The following is a 21,686-nucleotide window of genomic DNA, read 5'->3' as shown; positions in this document are numbered from 1 at the left end:
TTTACATGACAATACAAACCACGCCCGAATAACACTAGTTTGATGTTATTAACGTGTATCTTAGCATTGAACTGTCCCCTTACCAGCAACCCGTTTAGATTTATTGTGACGATGTGTGTTACATATTCCTAGTTATCAGGAGAAAGCTGCCTGTTACTACAAACTACATCCTAACTGGACTAGCCGGGTTTTCATTAGGTTGTTACATATATTTAGCAATGATTCGTACCGGTCGTAAGTTCGAATCGGAACTATTGCATTATTGACATGATATTTATCCAGGAACAAGCTTTAAAAGCTCTTTTACGTTTAGTTGGATATGTTAAAAAAGCTTTGCCGATGTTCCGTCGTTTACAACGGCTAATGATTAATGATATTTACATAAACAAAAAACCAATAATAATTATCCGATCCGGGATCAAAACTGGTAAATTTTACAATCGCATTACATAGTCGATCAAATATGTTTTTCAGTTATAAGTAAGTAATTTTAACACCTTAAATACTTACTACTAAGTTCAATTTACTTCAAACACTCCCATATTCTATCAAGAAATTTACAACAACCATTCATTAAAACATTTTCATTCATACCTCACTCACTGTATACAGACTACTTAGTCGACTAGCGAATGAATGAATGAGTGAATGAATGAATGAGTTATTATATCATTATAGTAATCCCGAATGAGTGAGTTATTATATCATCATAGTAATCCCGGCGTTAATTTCCGCACTCACATCCTGCAGACCTCCGCCGTGTAGCACTTAATTATGAGTGCGTGTTCAAATTCTTTGCCGATTGTGCGTGCCCTTCCTTATTTAGACCACTACTATTGGAATTAAAGAAAATACTTGATATAATAGTAATATTAAATCGAAAAGAGGTGTGTCCATTCGTTCTGTATGACTGTAATTTTTCAATACTAAACCAATTTGTAAATAACCGATTGAGATGAATTATTTTTGAAAATACAGGGTATAAAATTCGTGTTTTATTTTCTGTGAGTTTTTTTTTAAATTTCCACGTCTTGTGGCCTGTATTTTTAATCATTTATTTATTTACAAATATTCCTGTCTTTTAAGTAGAAGAACTCAATTGATCGTAATTACCACAAAAAAAAAATTGCGCAATTATTTTTAATTTCAATACTTTATAAAGAAATATCAATGAAAAACATCAACAACATACAAAACACGCTTTACTCAAACATAAGACAGTAATATCCGATAAAGTGCGACAAACTACAGGCGCGACAGTTAAACATCGATATTTACTACACTACACTCAATCCTAACTGTTTCCTCTACGTAAATGGAATCACGAACCTAGTTTCTAATTGTATCCTAATGAAAGCGTACAATACTATAAACTTAGTGATGTTTTACACTAAACAATAATAATCGCAATGGTTGAACAACATTATGGATTGATTTTTACGATTTAAAAGAGATTTTGGGCTGATTTTTTATGAATGAGTAGCCTATTGTTTGATCAGGGTCTTAACCAATTTCCGTGCAAAATTTTATCAAAATCGGTTTGGCAGTTTTACCGTGAAAGTGTAACTTTCGGATTTATAATATTGATACAGATTAAGGTAGGTATTCAGTAATACTCTCTCGTTTCTAAAAATCCCCGCAACACAAGAGCTATTCTAAGTTCAGAAGTAGTCTTTTTTTAAAAACCAAAAAATACCCAAATTTGTTACACGCACGACTTGAAGTAAAAAATCTTTTAGTAGAAGATAGGTAAAAGATTTGCCCTCCCTTACTTAATAAAAACAAACAACAAATAAATTAAACTGTATACTTGTAACAAAATTCTGTCATTTAAAAATTCTTGTCATGAAAATTATTCAGTGTACAAGCTCCTTTACGACCTATTACAAAACTAATGTCTTGCCATTATAACAATGTTATATCGCATTCATTTATATTTACCCTTTATCTCTGGTAATAAACTATAATCATATTAGATACTAATCGTTTTATCTCGATTACAACATAATTAAAAACTAATAAGGGAATAAGATATAAATTATTGCGGAAATCGATAGTCGTAATCGATTTGTAATCTATACCAAGTATAGACTATGACTTCGGCCGACTAGCCGATTAACGGTTGAAAAAAAGTCGATTATTCAGCCAAGCTATTTGGAGATTCTAGAATAACTAGGCTATTAAGATATTCATTAACTTCACACCTATCTATACTAATCTATACTAATATAATAAAGCTGAAGAGTTTGTTTGTTTGTTTGAACGCGCTAATCTCAGGAACTTCTGGTCCGATTTGAAAAAATCTTTCAGTGTTAGATAGCTCATTTATCGAAGAAGGCTATAGGTTATATATCATTGCGCTACGACCAATAGGAGCAGAGTACCAGTAAAAAATGTAACGAAAACGGGGAAAATTATGACTATCTTATGTGACGCAAACGAAGTTGCGCGGGTCAGCTAGTTTTTCATAAGCTTCTTTCTCTAATTTCCACGACGTTCACTTGAAAGAATGAAATAACAATCCAGAATACTTATGCTCCTGGAAAATCTATTGTAGCTGATGAAATCGCGAACAAACATGCAACTATAATTTATACGACTTAGCACCTATAGTAGTGGTCTTAAATTATATTATCAGTAGATAATACGACGCGTGCAGTGTACAGATGTGTTAGATGATAAACGCGTTCATTACCGCTTGAGACTTGTACTTGTATCTGAACTCTGTATCTAGAGCAGAAATGGATACTGCAAGGATATAAGAGGTAGTCAGGAACAAAGGTGGCGCAATGGTTTATGTTGCCACGCCGCTACCATTGCGGAGGTAGTGGGTTCGATTCCCACACGGAACAATCCGTGCGATACACAAATAATTGTTTCGGGACTGGTTGTGTCTGTTGTGTGCATGTTTGTAAAAATCCCCGCTACACAAGAGCAATTCTTAGAGCGGGAGATATCTTTAAAAAAACGTTAGGTAGGTTAGTAGAAAACAAAGTGGTTTATTGAATCACTTAAAAGAATGCGTGCAGCGTCGAGTCGCGTTTTTGTGGGAGCTGACTGATGTGCTATAAAGAATAAACAACCGAAAGCATATTTCGTCGCCATTGCACAAGTCTTCGGTAGTATAGTGGTCAGTATCCCCGCCTGTCACGCGGGAGACCGGGGTTCGATTCCCCGCCGGAGAGATTCTTTTTGTAAATTCTTCTAAGTATTGTATTTCGTTCGTTCCTCTTATAACCAAAAAGGTTACTCATACAATTAATAACTTGCATATTTATAATTTTTTTTGTGTGAATGAATCAAGGGACGTTTTCAAGGTTCGTACCAAGTGGAGTTGGTCTCTGCCCCTATGGGAAATTGGCGTGATTTTATGTATGTATATCTTATTCCACGGACGAATTTTGTTAAAAAGCCTTAAGTAGCGTTCTTTGGTCTTTGCTTACACGTATGGGGAAAAGGCGTGTTTTATATATGTGGGTATTTTTTATCTACACGAACGATTTTTTTTAAACAGCATAATTTAGAAATCCGTAACTTAATTTATTATTAACTAGCTTTTACCCGCTACTTCGTCTGCCACCTTTTTTTTTTTTTTTTTTTTTTTTTTTTTTTTTTTCGTGGGGAAATGCGTTACGCATACCCTGCGCCCTGGGTGGAACGCAGGGTTATGTGGGACTCTCCCGCCAGAAGGGCGAGCATACACCACTAAAACCCCACGAGTGCCTGCCTGATCCGCGTATGTGACGTGCGACGGGATAACTGCTTTCGCTTAGAACCGCAAGTCGCACGCCACGCGGTTGCCCCTTCCACGGGGGCCCTTTCGAGACCGACTGGCTCGATGGCCGGACACTACGGCCATCGACCTTCTTTGGAGTCTCTCCTCCAAGTTGACAGCAGACGCCCAGTCCACTGTCAGAGACCCAATTTAGGGTGGGCGGCGGTCATGCGCCGCTCTCCTCCGTCCGACGCGGCGTTGACGCATCGGGTGTGCATTCGGGTCTAGCTCCCGGACCCTCTCCGCATCCTCCTTTTGCGCCATTACGATTTCGCTGAAGCATCGCATCGCGCTCCAGGCCTCGTCGCTACCGAGCATGGAGCGAATTACGGCCGGTAGCGACAAATCGAGCCCTATTGCGGTGATCAGCGCTCCGCGCTCTGTCGCCCAAGCCGGGCACTCGGCCAATGTGTGGGCGGCCGTATCTTCGGTATGCCCACAGTGGTGGCATGCTGGGGAAGGCTCTCTCCTTGCGACTACAAATAGGTATCGGCCGAAGCAGCCGTGCCCCGTTAGGATTTGCGTCAGTCGGTAGGTCACCGTTCCGTAACGTCTGTGCAACCACTCCTCGAGGACCGGTTGGATGGCGCTAATGAGTAGAGCACTAGCGCTGGGGTGCTCCAGCCGCTCGGACCAGATCCGAAGGATGTTCTGGCGTGATTCGCGCCTCCACTGCGCGATAGCCTCCGGGTCTGGACCGGTCCCCCGTGTCCGAGCCTCTGAAGTCTGGCGGTATACATCCGCCAAAACTCGGGCTTCAAGGTCCCACGGGGGAGTCCCTGCCAACACACACGCCGCCTCGAAGGATACGGTGGAATACCCTCTTACCGCTCTAATGGCTAAAACGCGTTGTGGCCTGCGCAGAACTGCGATGTTTTCGCGCTTGAGGGCATCCACCCATATCGGGGCGCCATAGAGCGCCATGGAACGAACGACGCCGGTGAAAAGGCGACGACAAACGTCTGACGGACCTCCCAGGTTCGGGAGCAAGCGACCCAGGGCCCCAGCGGCCCCTACAAGTCGGGGCGCGAGGCGCCGGAAGTGCTCCCGAAAGCTCCAACGACTGTCAAGGACGATTCCTAAGTATTTAATCGTTCGGCCGATACCTATCGCCACCCCGCCTACGACGATTTCGTGCGCTTCTGCCGGCGGTGCATTCCGAGACCCGTGGAAGAAGAGAGCCTCACATTTCTCGAGAGCCACAACCAATCCTAGACGTCGAATGCGGTGGACCACGTCGGCGACGCCAGCCGTCGCGATATGTATTGCCTCACGGTACGTACTGCCGCGGGCGGTTACTAATGTGTCGTCCGCGTAACACGTGAGGTCAACCCCAGGTATTAGGGGGCCCCTCAAAACCCAGTCGTAGCCGATGTTCCACAAGGTCGGACCAAGAACCGACCCCTGTGGAACACCGCACGACATTGGCCTTTCGCACCATTCATCCCTCGCGGGGTAGATTACCGACCTTTCTGACAGATATGACGCAATGACTCGCCTAAGGTACTGCGGCACGCGGTGAAACTGGAGCGCAGCTGTTATGCAGCTCCAGGGGAGGGTGTTAAATGCGTTAGCGATGTCGAGAGACACCGCAACGACCACTCCCCGCCCTGCGACAGCATCCTCCGTCAGGGCCCTCACTCGCGACATTGCATCTATCGTAGATCGCCCTCGGCGAAAACCAAACTGGTTGGGGCTCAGGTCCGGGCCGTGCTCCTCCATATGTTCGACGAGGCGGGCTGCCAACAGACGCTCAAAGAGTTTGCCCACCTCGTCGAGCAGGACGATAGGGCGGTACGCCGACGGAGACTCAATTGGACGGCCCTCTTTCTTTATGAGAGTAAGTCTACCCGTTCTCCATCGCCGGGGGAAAATGCCGTTTGAAAGGCATGCCGAAAACAACCGTATCACTCTCGGCTCGAGCGCGTTAGGTATGGCGAGCGTCCATGCGCGACCGGGTACTCCATCGGGTCCCGGGGCGGTGTTACGGCCACGGAGCCTAGCAACCGCCCGGTTGAGCTCAGCCGGAGTTATTTCGGGGATGACCACCTCTTCGGTTTCTGTGATGACGTGGCTAAAACACTGGCTCTCCGAACTCGTCATCATTGATGGTGGAGAGAACTCCCCTCGGTGTGGGAACAAGGTTGCAACCACCTGCTGCAGGAGCTCCGGATCCATACTTTGTGTCACTGGGGGTGCCCAGGGGCGAAGTTTCGCTCGCACCAGCCTATACGGCCGCCCCCAGGGATCGCGATCCAGAGTCTCTAGTAATTCTTCCCATGCTCTACGCTTCGCCTGTCTGATTGCCACCGAAAGAGCTTTCCGAGCAGCCTTGTATGCGGCATGAAGTTCTGCCTCGCGGGCCTCGTTGGGACGTCGACGTCGACTCCTGGTGTATCGGTGGCGCGCCCTCTCGCAAGCAGTACGTAGTTGGGCTAATTCCGGCGACCACCAATACACCTGACGTTTGGGGAGGCGGTTTTGGGCCCGGGGCATTGCCGCGTCGCAGATCCGCAATATGCTGCTACCAAGCTGTTCAGCCTCTAGCTCCACGTCCGCCTGACCCTCTGGTACTGGAGACCAAGACTCCACCAACGCGGCTTCGATCAATAGGTCGCAATCAAGTCTTCCTAACACCCATCTTGGACCGTCGCCTCGCGGGACACGACCCGGACTGTTCGGGGTAACTGGAGAGGGGAGGATTTCGTAGCGGATGTACCGGTGGTCGGACAACGTCTCGACCCTCTCCAGCACTTCCCAACCCTGAATACGGCGTGCAAGAGCGGCGCCGGCCAAGGTGATATCAACAATTGATCCGCCGTTGTGCCGCACGCACGTGTGGGTAGTGCCCCTGTTCATGACAATAAGACCAGACGAGACGGCCCAGTCCTCCAAAGCCTTTCCACGGGCGCTTGTAGCCGGAGATCCCCACATCACCGACTTTGCATTGAAATCCCCCGCCACTAGTACTGCGGCGGGGTGAGCCCAACGAATCAGTCTGCCGACCTCAGCCAGGAACTCCTGAAAATCGGCTAGACTTGTATTAGGTGAGTGGTAGCAGGCGATTATAACCGCTGTTCCCGTGAACGCCGCCACGCAGCCCTTGCCTTTGGCCACTCTGCTGAAAGGGGGGGAACTGGATGCTGTATGTCTCACTATGGCCACCAAGTTGTCAGTGTCCCCGACCCAGTTATCGCGTGGCAGGATGTTGTATGGCTCTGCAATTACTGCTATGTCTATAAGCCATTGCGCCATAGTTTGGATTAGGAGATCCTGGGCTGCAGCGCAGTGGTTGATGTTCGCTTGTAAGAGTTTAGTGGCCATTATTGTTGGTCGGTGATCATCGCTACTTCCTCATTAGCCGTCCCGCTTTGGTTGATGGTGGATTGGGATGCTCTTACACCAGCCGTGTTTTTCGGAACCTTCCCTCCTTTTGATTTGGGGGCCTTACAAGCGGGACCCCCAAGTCGGTGATCCGCTGGCTTCTTCGCTTCCGCACATAGCAGACAGCGAGGACGATCAGCTGTGCATTCCGCTATCTTGTGGCCTGTGAGCCCGCAGCGGTAGCAGCTGTTGCTGCGGTCCTTGTCGGCCTGACACATGGCCTGAGCGTGGCCGGTGCTAAAGCAGCGGAAGCAACGAAGAGGGCGGGGCTCAGCAATTGTGACACGTGCCGAGACCCAGCCGACAAGAAGCTTGCCGGATTCAGCTATCTTTTTGGCTGCCGTCACCGGGCACGTAACCCAGGTCGAGCCGAGACCCCAAGGGTTGCGACGGATCTCGCTGACCTTCACGATTTCCGCGAGGCAGCCACCGGCGCGCGCTACCGCTATCGCGACCTCCCCAGGAGATGTTGAGTCGTCCAGGCCGTAGATACGCATTTCAGCTGTTTTAAAGGGCCTGGATACGATAGCGTCCCCTGCAAGGACTTGCCTGAGGCTTGTAGCTAGGGAGTCTGCCTTATCATTGCAGTTCTCCCCCGCCACTTCTAACTTTCGCGCGCCGGTAGCCGCCGCGCGAATTTGGCACCCTCCGGAGATGCCGTGGTCGCCTAACACGATGTTTTGTTTTGCCTTTTCAATAATGGAGGCATATGTGGTTCCTCGAGCCACAGCCTCCTGAGTCAGCGTCAAAATGATCACTGCGGAATTTGGGGGCCGCAGTGTGACCTTCTTCGTCGCTGTTGGCTTTGTGACATGAGCCGCAGGCGCACCTGTCTTTCCCACTCCCTTCTTTTTTCTCGCGACAGTGCTCCACCCACCTGTGAGGGCTGGAGGAACTGATGGTAGCGATGGTGGTACAGCAGGAGCAGTGACCGGATGGCTTGACGAGCTACTTTCAGATGCGCCTGCGGTGTTTCCTTTCTTATTTTTCTTTTTCTTTTTCTTCTTCTTCTGCCCTTTCTCTACATCCTTGGATACCGACGGTGGGTCTTGTTGGGCCGTTGGTTTGGTTGCCAATACTGGCGTTACATCCGTCCTTTTATCTGTAGCTAGGGGAGGGCGGATCCGGGGTTCCACAGGAAGCCGGGCCTCTATTGCCCCAAACCTAGCGTCAATCATAAGCCTAAGGTCGCTGATGGCGCGGTTGACTTCAGAGTTGGTGGTTAAGGGTTGGCGTGCCTGCTCTGAAGACGCACTCTGGACTTGTTGTGATTCCGACAACGCCTCAACCAGCTCCCTCAGCGCTGCTACCTCCTGCCGCAAGACGCTAATCTCTGCAGTGAGGCGATGGTTCACGGCCGTTAATTTTATTGTTTCGTGATTAGAGGATCGCCGAGACAACTCTGAGGTAGAAATTCTTATGGCATTGGCTGCCTCCTTAAATCGTTTTTTGAATGTGCCTTTCACGTTAAGAGACTGGTCCGCCATAATAGTTACGTCATCTAATCTCTCGTATATCTTTTGAGCCAAGTCAGTTGCCGGTAAATCCTCTGTTGGCGCCGATGTGTACCCAACAGTGGAGCTGGCTGAGTCACTCATTATGGACTCCACTTCTCCTATAGAGGTTACCTCCATGTTGTGATCGTCTGTAGTAGCTGAAGGGACACGTGTTGATGGTGTGCGACCCTTCCGCACTTTGCGACTCTTAGTCGGGTGTTCCTTCGATTCTCTTGTCGGGGCTAAGAACTCGTCCAGAACAACTACAGGACGTTTTCTAAGAGATCTCCGTCGGTTGTCATCCACGTGGCCTGAGGTAGCCTCAGCGATGTCTGAGCATGATCCGTCGATGCTTAGGTCCCCAACCGACCCACTGCGCCAGTATTTGCTCGTCGGCTTTGGCTCTCCTGCCTCCCTGACCTTGTCTCTCTCATTTAATGGAAGGAGTCTCCCATGTCCATCTCTGTTTGTATTACTGGTGTTATGAGTATCAAGGGCTATCATAGCAGCCCCGTCACCAGTGCCAGATGTAATTGGCGGATTATTCTCCTCTTTCCCTCTCTCGACCTCACTTCTCACTCTTGCTCCTTCCTCAACCTCTCTCCTCTCTCCTTCTGCCTCTCCCAACCCAGGACCTCCCGAGGCGCAGGATGGCCCATCGACGACCGCACTTCTCAGCCGGCCGTCGGAACGCATTTGTTGCCCCTCCCCAGAGTACGAGGGGGCTCTGCCCGCCGGAACGGCGGGGTCGGATTCTCCGGCAGCGGCGCTGCCGGTACCGACCTGGGGTACCACAATATTACAAAGTGCGTGATCCATAACTATTCCTTTTTTGTAATTAGGGTTGGTCCCTATGAAACTTAAAAACCAACTTAATCCTAATACCCGCTAACGACCGAACCACCTGCCGGCCACGCACCGTCTCGGCACGGGCAACCTTACGGTTAGAGTGATTTTTTATAGAGGTTTTCTTCCTCGCGACCGCTGTCTCCCCGACCTTCAACAAGCGACCCCCGATCCTGACCCAAGGATTTGAGCCAGGCTTGCGGTTTGGGTCCGCCGAGAACAGTACTCAGCGGACACCCCCACCCCGGGCAGGACATGAAAATCCGCCCCCCCATGGTTTTTTACAGAGATTTTCCTTCCTCTCTCGTACAGTGATGCTCGCGCACCACCGCACGGTGCGAAGGGACCTAGTTCTAAGCCTTACGGCCCCAAACAGGAAGGTCCCTTCGGATCTGTCTTAGCTTCGCTCAGCGCTACTAAGCCCCCTCACCACGACAAGGTGCAGACCCACGAGGGGGACTTCGTCTGCCACCTGAATTTTCCCATGAGAATGCGTCATTTTCGTGGGGTAAAAAGTAGCCTATGTCCTTTCTCGAGTATCAAAATATCTCCATACCAAATTTCATGCAAATTCGTTCAGTAGTTTAGGCGTGATTCAGTAACAGACAGACAGAGTTACTTTCGCATTTATAATATTATATAGTAATATAGTATATATGGTATGGATATACAATTTCTTATGAAAATGATGTACCTACCATGTCTCCACGCATGGTAACTTCCTACTCCCTACTGTTCAGTACTTAACTTAGTACAACTTATTTATAGTTTAAATCCGATTTACAAGTATTTGAGCTAGCTTTGTGTCTTACTTAGAGTATGGCGCCCCGCGGTGTACTCGCCATTTTAATTATTGAGTTATTTATGAAGAGTTTATTGTAAAGTTTAAATGCGGCTGTTGATAGCTATGTCCGAGGTTCGGTTCCTTTGTCTTTGAAGAGCTCGTAGCATAGTTAACAACAGACACACGGATCGATCTCTGAAGTTAAGCTACGCTCGCTGAGGTGGTTCTGTGTATGGGTGACCATTTTATACATTCCGAACTTCTCCGTGTTCCAAAAGGCACGTTAAATTGTGGGTCCCGGCTGTGTCAAAGATCTTGGACTTGGACAACATACGGAATATGGACTCAAAGTACAACCAGACCCGAAAATAGGTCACTATTAATTACAATTTTTCTATGATTCATAAATTTAATCATCATTTTTTTCCTTGCTAGCAAAACTAATATCGCAAAAAATATATTCTTCAACTTACCCTTTCCACTTGTAAACTGTCCTTTTCTTTTCTCACTTACAAGAAAGAGACGACAACATTATTTCCCAAGTATTTCCCCAACAGTGAAGTTAAATATTTTCAATTAAGTTGAAGCGGAGCGTGAAATTGTACCGACTGTTTGTAAGAGAGGTGCGATAACGTTAAGTAAGGATTTTCATACAATCTTGATGTTTTATTGTTTAATATTAAATAAGCTGGTTTAAGCGTTAAAGGTCGTCGTCGTAACAGCTAACAGGCTAAGTCTGTAACGATTCGATTTTTACTACAAAATGAGTTTACTTTAGGAAAATTTGAGATTAATTTGATTATGTATAGAAATAACTTAATAGCTCACCTAAACAGCTAGCGACAGATTTCAGGTTTTTGGTATTAAATATCGCTATCAATAAAATTGTAGCTTTTCATATAATGTAATTGACCTTAAACGTGCCCTTTGCTTTCCATTTTAAAGTAACCCCGTTCTACCGGTACTTATTCTGAATTTGTTCGTCACGCGTGTGTATCAAAAAGAAACGCATCTAGTTATATACAAGAACCGTTGTTTTGATCGTTTCATATTTTCGATAGTACCTAGGTGGATAAATAAGCGAAGCTACACACCTAGCAACCATCCAACTGTGAAGCATTCATCGCTCATGTAAAACATATTGCTGTGAAGGTATAAAAGCTCAAAATAAGTTCATATTTCATAGTAATATTTAGCAATCAGCTCTACTTCGTACTATCGGTTGCTGCTCAGACAGCTACATATTTCTACCCAAAGAGCGATGTACATATCTTGAAATCTCTGTAAAAATGATGCGAAAAACATTCCAAAGTCATAAACTCTTACGACTCTCATAAATTCTCTCCCACTGATCAATTTTATTTAAGGAGGTCTTATATACAGGCAGACAAAGTTACCTTTCATAATAATATCGTACAGCAAGAACAATTGCAACATCAAAACCTATTAGAAATTGACACCTAAAGACATACGATAACCATAAATATCTGGCCTTAATAAGACATAACACGTATGAAAAATCCTCCGCTAATGCAGACATACCCGGGAGGCAGGCATACTTCGGCTAAGACTTGACTTACCGCGTGAGTTATGAAGCGATATGTTAGTCTGACTGAGCCTGCCTTAGGGGATACATACATTTGTATAGATAAACTACATTTTAGTAACGTCTTTGTCGATGTAGGACTTTGTAAGGGAAACCAAAATATTTTGCCCGGTTTCACTACTTTTGGGGTATCAAATAGTTTATTGAATGCAATTTTAACAGTTGTTTTTAGTAATTACTTGCTACTTTATCTAGCAAATATGTTATTTGCACTTTAAGTTGTTTTTCTTGAAAATGTAACAGAAAGTCTAGTTACAGTAGTTAGTTAGTTAGTCTAGTACCTCTAAACTCTCCAAGAAATCGAATTGTATTAAAGAACTAATTGTACAGAACATCGACATTAAGGCACCCTTCAAAATTAATAAAAAATGAGAGAAAATTATAAGACATCTGCTGTACCAACTTCGGCAATCGAATCTAGTAATCAAGTACCTTTTCAAAAGAATTAAACTACCAAAATATAACAAAAACCAACTTTAGAAATCAACTATTTTCAACCAACTTTTCACAAACCGAACCGCATTTCGAACAAAAAATGACACATGTTGCTACAAATCAACAATCTACACAAGTTTGCTACCGTATTCAACCCAAATAAGCACTCAAGTTAACTGAAGTAAACAAACAGACCGCCCGCCCTCTGCCCCGCGCTTCTGCCCGCTTCGGCCCGCTTCTGCCCGCTTCGTTCAGCTCCCGTGACGTCGGCAACTAATATGTAACTATTAGCGCCTACCCGCGCCCAGTTAAAATTATCTTTCGAGTGGTTACACTCAACACTAATATGTACTATGAATGGGGTGTTTTGATACTTTCATATTAATTTTCTGATAGTATGTTGTAAAAAGGTCATTTCATTTCAAAGCTTGTTGGGAGTCTCCCAAGAAAAAATCTTTTAACCGTGAATCCAAAAAAAATATCTCTACATTTTGTTAAGTTCAGTAAAATTAATATGATAGAGACTGACATCCTATTTTCATTGTTAATTGAGGCTGCTCATTCTACTTTTCCATTTTGGAAGCCTTATCAATCGTTTAAACCTGTGAAATACTTTAAGCACTGCTGAACAGGAGAAACAATGTATGTATTTTCAAACCGTATATCAGCACTCAAAAAGTAAACATTAGTATTAGTGGGGCATGTATCTGCCAACTGCAATCAATAATTCGAAACTAAAGCATATTCATCGATTTTTATAATAAACTAAACGTTTAGATAAAAAATGAATGAAAAAATAACGTATCAATTATGTTCGTGCCCTCCCGACGGCGTGATATCGGGCTGCGCCCGCGCACGGCACGTGCCTCTAATATAAACTACGGAAACTAAATTAAATAATTATAGATTAAACAAATATTAACTGCTACTTCATATTAATCAGTACTTTGATCTTATTTAAATAGACGTAGTTTTTTAAGGATTATTCATAATTTAAACGTTTTTAATTAAGTATTACTTATGTAAAATACTAAAACTGTCAGAAATTCCCGCGAAATATTTATTTATAAAAAAGTGGTTCGATTAATCATAACAAGGATGTTTTTCATTCGTTCCTAATAGATGAACTGATGATAATAATCTCTCGAGTTGATCGTTTTCAACAGCAGCGTAGCCTTTCTTCCACCATGTTGGAGTCGGCTTCCAGTCTCACCGGATACACCTGAATACCAGTATTTTACATGAAGCGACTGCCTATCGGACCTCCACAACCCAGTTACCTGGGTAATAACACTATACCCCCAGGTTAGATAAGTTTTCAGACTCTCAAGCTTGTCATTTATATTTAATATCTTTGATTGAGAGGAGCTCGTGGCTTAGTTAACAACAGCCGCGCGGGTCGATCTTTGAGGTTAAGCTACGCTTGCCAAGGTTGATCTGTGGATGGGTGACCATCTTATACATATCGAGTTCCTCCGTGTTTCGGAAGGCACGTTAAATTGTGGGTCCCGGCTGTCAATTTCGAAGATCTTTGACAGTCGTTAACAGTAGTCAGAAGCTTGAAAGTCTGACAACCAGTCTTACCGATGGGTATCGTGTTATATCCCAGGTAACTGGGTTGTGGAGGTCAGATAGGCAGTCGCTCCATGTAAAACACTGGTATTCAGCTGCATCCGGTGAGACTGGAAGCCGACTCCAACATAGTTTGGAAGAAAGGCTAAGCCATGATGATGATCTTTGATTGAACTTCACTTGTACCGATTAAGGAACTCGTAGCCCAATAACATGAATAAATAATATTAAAATAACTAATTCTAGGCGCCTGCTATTTACGATTATTATAACAATAACATTTTGATTCTGCGTATCGCACTCCGGAACAGTAGTTTTCCGTTCAATAGTGTTGTGTTTATAATATATCGATATTTATATAAGTAACACTTGCAAATCGATAAAAAAATGATACATTCCTTTGCCGCGTCTGTAGCTGTTCTTTTCGAAATTTTGCCGGTTTATTTTTGAAAAAAGTCGGTTAAAATTTTGGTGCAGTTTTCAGCTAGTCTTTACTAAAAGTAAATTAAATAGTATATTTTTCTGGGCGTCCATCAGTATCACACAAACCGAGTTGAATGAAATTGGGCAGATTCATACATTACATACACATAGAAATATACATAGGCTGCTTATTTGTATTTAAAGGGCTATTAAAATGTATTCAAGAGTATCTAAACATAAAATAAAATAAGATATTTATCTCTGATGTTGTAGAATTCGCATACCTTCGATGATACCAAGTGGAAGCTATGCGTGATATTCCTAGCCGTTGAAACGAGTTAATCTAATAGTTCTAGGTTCTAGACTTCATACTTAGGACTACAAACTTGCCCTTCTAGATTTCTAAACAGTTGATGAAAAATATAATTTAATTTGTATCTTGTCAGTCCTCTTCTTCGTCAGTTTTCTTTAACATTACGAATGTACACATAGCCAGTGAGATTAACAATCTGTGGGATAAGCAACCGTTGGCGCGGTCATTCCATAAATGGGTCACCGCATAGTGGTATTTGAGCTGGGCGTCTCCGTGCTTCGGAGGGCACGTAAAAAGTCGGACCCAGCAGTTGTCTACTAAGATAGCAGTCGTAAAGCCATGTCAGAAGCCTCTCGGGCGGCTTGAACAACTTTGACACGTTCAGTCAGGTTGACCACTAACCATACAACAAACAACAGTAAAAGATCAGTAGGTACGTGGCATGGCGAACATTACCTAGATAACTGACCACCTACTGGTAACTGGTAATTAAGCTAAGCATCTCTGAGCAAATTAAAGTCCATTTTCATTGTTTTCTTATAAAAATAACTGACAAGTTAGTATTAATACTAGGTTCACAACTAACTATACATATATAATAGTGAAATTAATTATTCATTTTTAAGATGTTTTAACTGTAAGAGTATTTTGATATTCGCTGTCCCCCTAAACAACGAGGTTGGTAAATCACAAAATAATTTAAAATAGATCACTCAACGGTAAAAAGTATCCATAAAAATGCATTTAAATATCTACAACACCATTTCACACAAAAATACCAATTATACGAACAGTATTTTTCAATCAATACTCGAAATAAAACTTCAAACCGCTATTGCCGGCCTGAGTGAATTAATTTACGACCATTTTAATATATATCACCGATATCGAGTTGGCAGTCGATATCGACAGATTTATCGATATTTATGTTTGTTCAGCACTGCTTGTTTTGTCTTGAGACGTTTCCAATGCATTTTAGCGATATATTTTTCATACATATGGTGCTAACATTATACTTATTTCAATCATTATGGTAACAAAAACGTTTTATATAAATAGGAGTGACTTCACTTAAGTTTGGCAATGCTTTAGCACTGAAGGAGCATAAAGCATAATAAACGCGAAAACAACAATTATCATCAGTCAAATTTACCCTTTTTTAAATTGAACAAGGCAACTTCTGCACTAAGAATTACTCTTGTGCCACGGAGACTTCTACAAACATACAAACAACGGACACAAAGCACGACCAGATCCGAAACAACTATTCGTAGATCACACAAATAATTGTTCCGAGTGGGTATCGAACCCAGGACCTCCCGACGCAATAGCAGCGTGGCGTCCTTAACCATCATTCTTTTATCATCTCAAAAATTAAAACCAGTACAGACATAAAACTTCAACATTTTCCATTTCCTAAAAACGTATTAAAAATATCAATTTCTTTACTTGTAGTAAAAGGATACGGAATTCTCATTTAAACACTCCTCTCTTCCATACATTTTAAAGTAAGTAATAAAATCCAACGGTAACCTCAATAGTCGCTCAATCATATCAAAACTATGCAGCTATCCCGTTCCAGTAATTTAATCAAAATCGTGTCAGTAATACCGGCAGACGGCCCGACACGACGGACAAATATTCATAGCTTGAATAAATAATATTTAACGTAACGCATCCTTGGCTCACAAGAGGATTAGTTTACTTGTTACTTTGGTAGGGCTGGCAACGTTAAGATTTCTACGTAATTGAAATTATACGTTATTATAAGAAAAAGTGCTTGTGGTCTCTTAGTTCTAATTGTAAAAGTGTCGCTGATTTCTAAAATTAAAAATTAAGAAATATACTCATTCGTGTTCCACTGCTGGGCAACAAAGGTCTCCTTCCGGAATGAGGGAGGAGTTAGACCTTGAGTCCACCACGCTGGCCAAGTGCGGGTTGGGTTTGGGGAAATTTATTCATTTTTAAATTGGTTAAATGAAGATAATACAATTACATTTGAAATTGTGTCACCATTAAATTTGGCGAAAATAATGAGCCTATTATCTTAGTATACTAACTACGTACAACCGCAACAAGATCCACTGCGCTTATTGATACCCAAGGCAATAAGTACAATTACATCAAATCTTCATCTTCTGTCAATAAATTCGCCAGTGGCAGCCCTGAAGGACGACACAAAGGGTGACAAGTTCACAGTTTTAAATTATATCCTTAAAACATCAGATAAGTTCGGTGCGGCCACAAAGAGGCGCGGCTCACATAAATAACATCAAATATTACGCATCTATCTACACTGAAAGATCTTTATTTATTAAGATGTAGATGATACAACCAATTTATGAACTCGGGGCCTCTGCCCATTACCAAGATAATGACACGAGATTATTTTTTTGTGTATGTGACAACCCTATTTTTAGGGTTACCGATATTTTGAATATTATTTTTGATGTCAATAAGTAAGTTTTTTATGTGATGTATTAGTATTGAAGTATTTGGCTTATCTTAACTGCTAATTGACAACTTGAGTTTTCGGCGACCGAGAAAATAAGAGCTTACAAGTTCAATTAAACTTTTATTAAATAGCAAACCAATTAATTGATCTATCTAATTAAGTGTAATTACTCATTGATACCATTTTTAAGTTAGGGAGTAAAAATGCAAGCACCAAAATTACTGTATATTTTTTTTCTCCTAATTCAGATCGAAATTACAGGTCTGTAGCCGCCGCCGGTGTCTTTCTAGCCGAAGAAACAAACCGTCCAATTCTAATACTCAATAACATGTACAATTTATGGCCGGAACTCGACTTTTTACTTGTAAATACCTGTGTCAACGATAAAACGAAACGAAAAGACAGAATTTTAGAACATTATCACAGTTTAACCTTCGTTTAAGACAGCTTTATTTGAAAATAAACCAAAAATGGATTCTTCTGTTATGCAGTTGTATTGAATTGGAAACTAAATACGTAAATAAATAACTTTGGACAGATCATACGTAGTCTGATTCTAAACTAAGTAGATCTATACCTATACCTATATCTAACTAAGCAGACCAGACAATAACAATAGAATTTGTATAATTTTATTTCTAAATAGCTGACCCGCGCAACTTCGCTTGCGTCACTTAAGAGAGAATGGAATTTTTCCCCGTTTTTGTAACATTTTTCACTGGTACTCTGCTCCTATTGGTCGTAGCGTGATGATATATAGCCTATAGCCTTCCTCGATAAATGGGCTATCTAACACTGAAAGAATTTTTCAAATCGGACCAGTAGTTCCCGAGATTAGCGCGTTCAAACAAACAAACAAACAAACAAACAAACTCTTCAGCTTTATAATATTAAAATAATAATTAGTATAGATAACATGAAGTATAACACTTGTTTACACTTTTGCTATTAATACTTATATGGTAGTGGATTAAAACAGCTGAACAGTTTTTTTTATGAAATTCAACTCGGAGCTAATCGAGAACTCGGAATCAATCTTTAGCTTACGTTTTGCAAAATATGTTTCAATATTCGTAAATTACATGCACGCAGAAAGGTTTACATCTAGGCTCAGAAAATATGCTTACTAGAACCAAAAAAATATAAAAATATAATATGAATATTGAATCTTGAATATTCGCCCAAAATGAAATTCGGTTCAAGTACATTACAGTCTGGCACGAAAGCAATATTATAATTTGTACCGAAACAAGTGAATACTCTCTAGCTTCTATCTGAAATACATTTGTTGTACCGAGTAGCAGTATCTTTCACTAACGAGTGGTTAAACCTCGATTTATAGGAAGAAAGTCGACATTAGCCAATTTGTTTGTAGTTTAGTGGATAGATTAACTGTATTTTCGCGAAACATTTCAGATGAACTAGAAATGGGTTATTTCGCTTAATTATTATTTAAATACAAAAAAAAACATAAGTAAAATCACGCCTTTTTTCTCAGTAGCGGTAGGTAGAGGCACAAAAAGTTATGAAAAATATAAATCCTAAATGAGCAATTGTGTTAGTTTAGTTTCACTTTATGTCCTAAAATTTTAATGTTATGAGCTACAAATACTTATCTAAACTTATTTTATACTTATTAATTTGTTATAAACATGTAGGCGGAACGATTCGATCTGATTTAGCTAAGTAAACAACATGACATACACGATGCAATTAAAATGTCTACAAAAAACTGCATGCAATCTGTCAGTCATTGTTAAAACCACAGAACCTTTTATATAAAACCGATAAAAACTCCATGACACTGCGAAAATTTGTAATCCGTATATTTTATCAGCCATCGCGAAATAATTAAACGTATTATTTATTATTCCCAACGACTTAATATTTAACAGTATGGTACAACGAAAAAGTATTAAAAAAAACAGAGAACCTACCACAATATCGCAAGAAGGTCCCAATAAAATAGCGTCGTAAGTTTAAAGATCACATTATTGAACGCCAATAAAAGAAGATGAATGATGATCGATGCAGGCGAGCCCGCGGTGCAGTCGCTAGCTTAATACAAACATGTCATTTTAAATTATCCAATCGATTCTTTGTAGACATTTTTATCGACTTGCAATAATTTAATGTAACATCACTAAAATTGAATAAAAAATATTTATAGTCACCTCTCTGTGTGAGGTGCTATTTAAAAAAGGAACAAAGTTATCTTTTTAATATTTTGAGCGTGAAATCAGCCAGTATTATTGAGCTTTATCGATAAATTATGATATGATTTCATAAAATGTATTCTTTATGAGTAAATTTTATGCATGTTTTTTGCTGAAGTAATTATTTTATTAATTTTATGCAGATTCTTAATGGTCTTTTATTTATCGATTAGTTTAATCGTTTCGGCAGTGTTCTTAATATAAAACTATGTAATTATATGGCTATATTACTATCTATACTCGTTTAGCTTTTTCACAGTGTATTAGATAGTTCGTTCAACTAGACTAACTGGATTGTACACCTGGCATGCTTATAAAGTTAGGTTGATTCAGTTTTTTAGGAATAGACATTCAAGTACAGGGAAATTTTACAAGTCAAAAATAACCGAGATTTTGTCTTTTCATATATTATTATGTAAGTGTTCCATTCACAAATCCCAACATCTGAAAAAAAAATATTGAGTCGAACGACACACAAAGTAACGTTCATAAATCTTTACTACTAAATACCCTGTAAAACCACATTTAACAAAAAAAATGTCGCACAAAATACAAATCAATCACCTCAACCCTACACTGACTTTAACCAAACAAAAAAAGGGCACATTGAATAAAAACAATTAAGTTCGGGCACCCGTGAAGCAGCTGACGCCTCCTGTGTGGCCCTTAATACAGTTTTGACAGCCCTACCGTGGACTGTCAACTTGCGCCGTGATAATTGGACACGAGTGACAGCCCTGATTGATATAATGTCACTGATTTTGACGTTAGATATTTGACAGTTTGGTAGTTGTATTTTGTTTATGAAATTTGGAAATACCGATTCTTTTAATGCGTATTTGTGTACATATTTTTTTAGGTTTCGTACTTATATTATAAATGCTAAAGTTGTAATGTTTGGATGCATGTTTATTACTCAATCACGACAAAACTGCTGAACAAATTTTAATGAAATTTTGTAAACAGCTGATTGATGATTTTTCACGCGGACGAAGTAAAACATAATAAATAAATTAACCCATTACCATTTCCATAGGCAAAGGTCTCCTTTTGGAACTAAAAAGGCCCTAAAAGGTACATGATAAGTCTCGTTTAGGGAATGGCTGATTATTTTCATTCATTTCTGTTCATCCATTTCTGATGCAACAACTTCGTTTGTAAAAAAGTAATTTTATAAGTCAAATACTCGATATTTTCGAGTGAAGGAAATAGTTCAACACTTTATGTTTCGTGGTACCGATAAAACAAACATTCTCTAATAAATACTAGTACTAGTTAGTTATTACTATGTAGTGCAATACTTAGTACCGCTGTACTATGATTTATAAACATTGTTGGATAAATCAAATATAACATGTTTCTACTACCTACATTACGGGAAATAGTACGTTATACTAGAGTGGTATAAAGCCATCTATCGGACACAATTTGAAACTCTAGGTGAAAATAATACGAAGCTTTTGAAAAACGAAATTGCGCACCATTTTATAAATATTGAGCTAAGAAAAGGTTTTTTTATTTGTTACATATTTTTGGTGTAGCAATCAAATAAATGACTACGCTACGAAATTTATCTGACCACCGTATTTTATTTTTATTATAACTTAAGTATTTGAAAATTTCTGTAGCGCAGTGGTTAAGATATGTGTAAGTCACCACTACTCTCACCGCTAACTCTTGTGTGGAGGACATGGGTTCGATTCCCATTTTGGATCGTTATACATTGTTGGTGTATTCATAAAAATCCCCACAACAAAAAAAATCACACAACAAGAGTATATTTTTTAATAAGTAATATCATTACTTTATGCTATCCTTAAACCAGTGTCCCATCACTAGTAATCCGGACTATCCCGGACTATTCAGTGGAGCATAACAAAGCTGTTGGGACAGTGTACAGAGACACTTTACACTAAGTGTCACGTCGGGACCGATAGGACAGACCAGTGGGCATCAGATACAGATCTGAATAGATGGGAATAGATAGTGTTGGTTATCATTTAGAATTATTGTAGTTCTAGATTTTAAGGTTCCGTACCCAAAGGGAAAACCGGGACCATATTACTAAGTCGCTTTTTGTCCGTCTGTCACGAGGCTGTATCTCATGAAACGTAGTATCTATCTATCGTATGGTTAGTGGTCAACTAGTGTCAATGTTGTTGAAGCCACCCGAGAGGCCTTTGACATGGCTTAACGACTGTTATCTTAATTGAGAACAACCGGGACCGACTTTTTACGTGCCCTCCGAAGCACGGAGACGCTCAGTTCAAATACCACTATGCGGTCACCCATCTATAGAATGACCGCGCCAATACTTGCTTAACTCACAGATCGTTTACCGACCGGCGAGCGCAACTGGCTATTGGCGCTTCTAAAGTAGC

General features: G+C 41.3%; 1 protein-coding gene and 1 non-coding gene across 4 annotated transcripts in view; both read left to right on the top strand.

Annotated features, from left to right (window-relative positions):
* Positions 1–21,686, top strand: part of bnl (fibroblast growth factor branchless) — a 239,004-nt gene that overhangs the window by 173,513 nt on the left and 43,805 nt on the right. The gene's annotated exons all lie outside the window — the stretch shown is intronic.
* On the top strand, positions 3,114–3,185 carry TRNAD-GUC (transfer RNA aspartic acid (anticodon GUC)). The gene has a single exon. It is a non-coding gene; the product is annotated as a tRNA-Asp (tRNA).

This window comes from Anticarsia gemmatalis, chromosome 21 (assembly GCF_050436995.1).
Source record: "Anticarsia gemmatalis isolate Benzon Research Colony breed Stoneville strain chromosome 21, ilAntGemm2 primary, whole genome shotgun sequence".
In the NCBI taxonomy this organism is placed as follows: domain Eukaryota; kingdom Metazoa; phylum Arthropoda; class Insecta; order Lepidoptera; family Erebidae; genus Anticarsia; species Anticarsia gemmatalis.
The sequence above is the reverse complement of the archived record's forward strand: the minus strand, read 5'-3'. Positions and strand labels throughout refer to the sequence as shown.